General features: G+C 38.3%; 1 pseudogene; it reads left to right on the top strand.

Annotated features, from left to right (window-relative positions):
- The first annotated feature begins 618 nt into the window (after positions 1 to 618).
- LOC123933324 lies at positions 619 to 785 on the top strand (annotated as a pseudogene).
- The last annotated feature ends 1,022 nt before the right edge of the window (positions 786 to 1,807 follow it).

Raw genomic sequence — 1,807 nt, forward strand, 5'->3', positions numbered from 1 at the left:
TGAGATCATGACCTGAGCCAAAATCAAGAGTTGGCCATTTAACCAAATGAGCCACCCAGGCGCCCCAGATTTAATAATCTTCTCTTAAGGCAGTGTTTCTCAAACATTTTGGTCTCAGGATCCTTTTCCACACTTATTTCCACACAAAATTTATTGAGGATTCCCAAAGAGCTTTCATTTATATGGATTTTTTTTTTTTAAGATTACATTTATTTGACACAGAAAGAAAGCACAAGCAGGGGGAGCAGCAGGGAGAGGGAGAGGGAGAAGCAGGTTCTCCACTGAGCAAGGAGCTGGAGGCTGATGTGGGGCTCAATCCCAGGACTCTGGGATCAGGACCTGAGTCAAAGGCAGATGCTTACCTGATTGAGCCACCCAGGCACCCCTATATGTGTTTTTAAACTATTTATTAGTTTATTTTAAAATAATAAACTCATTAAATGTTAACATTAACTACATATTTTTATGAAATATAACTTTTTTCCAAAACAAAAAAATACTTAATGAAAAGATTAATGCAAATCTCTTTAAGGTCTGGCTTGACAGAGAACAGCTATGTTCTCATACCTGCTTCTGCATCCAATCTATTGTGATATACTATTTGAACTCAAGTATATGAGCTTTGCGCAGTGGCAGTATCGTAGCCAATGAGGTTTATCCGAGGCGCGATTATTGCTAATTGAACTGAAGTATATGAGAAAAATACAGTCTCATATGGATATATAGTTGGAAAGGGAAGGATATTTAAACAGCAGTTCAGATAATTGTGAATTTTCTTCTTTGATACCACCTCAAAACTCAGCAAGCGGTAGTTTCTTAAAGATTAGTTGCAGAAACCACATCAACGAAATTTTCATACTCTATAACATAATCTATTGGCTTATCAAGCACTTTGAATGGATTTTTTTTAACTTATGCATGTTTTTTGTAAAAGATTTTATTTATTTATTTATTTGATAGACAAGAGATCACAGTAGGCAGAGAGGCAGGCAGAGAGAGAGGAGGAAGCAGGCTCCCCGCTGAGCAGAGAGCCCAAGGGGGGGGGGGCTCGATCCCAGGATCTCGACCCGAGCTGAAGGCAGAGGCTTTAACCCACTGAGCCACCCAGGCGCCCCTTATGCATGATTTTTTAACATCATGCATTGGTCATTTGGAAAACATTGGCTGAGTTGCACAGATCTTCCAAATGTCACGTTTCACTATAGAAGACCACATTCATTAACATCACTACGAATCTCATGAGATAAGTCTTTATTGGGAAGCTGTCAAGTTCATAGTAACAGATATTCTAATTCTCACTTGAAAGCTTGAATTTGATCTTTGGTAACAAATACTATCAGTATTTTCCTTCACAGACTCATTTCAATTATTTTTGAGAAATTTTCTACCACACACCCTAGCTGGAGTAACGATAGTTTTCATTAAGATAATTTAAAAAAAAAAAAAAAAGGTAAAAACCATAACTCTCATACAGATATAAATGCATACATATTAAAGGTTTTATTTAACTCACAATGAGAGAACCAAGCAGATGTTTAAAGCAGTTCAAAGAAGTCCAAGAAGCACAAATTGATAATGAATAAAAGGATGTTCCACGTGCAAACAGCACAAAACTGGCTTTTTCAAAGCGGGGAAAGGGTGTCCCTGGCCAGGTGGGATTCATTTGCATCTCCACAGACGAGAATTCTTTTGCATTGCTATCAGTTACCTACAACTCAGAGAGTTGTAAAATAACTGGAGAATCGCACTGGGCTAAGCCATGCAGTTTTCCTCTCAAGCACGATCTTCCCCACAGTCTTCTGTCACC

Source organism: Meles meles, chromosome 20, assembly GCF_922984935.1.
Source record: "Meles meles chromosome 20, mMelMel3.1 paternal haplotype, whole genome shotgun sequence".
NCBI lineage: Eukaryota > Metazoa > Chordata > Mammalia > Carnivora > Mustelidae > Meles > Meles meles.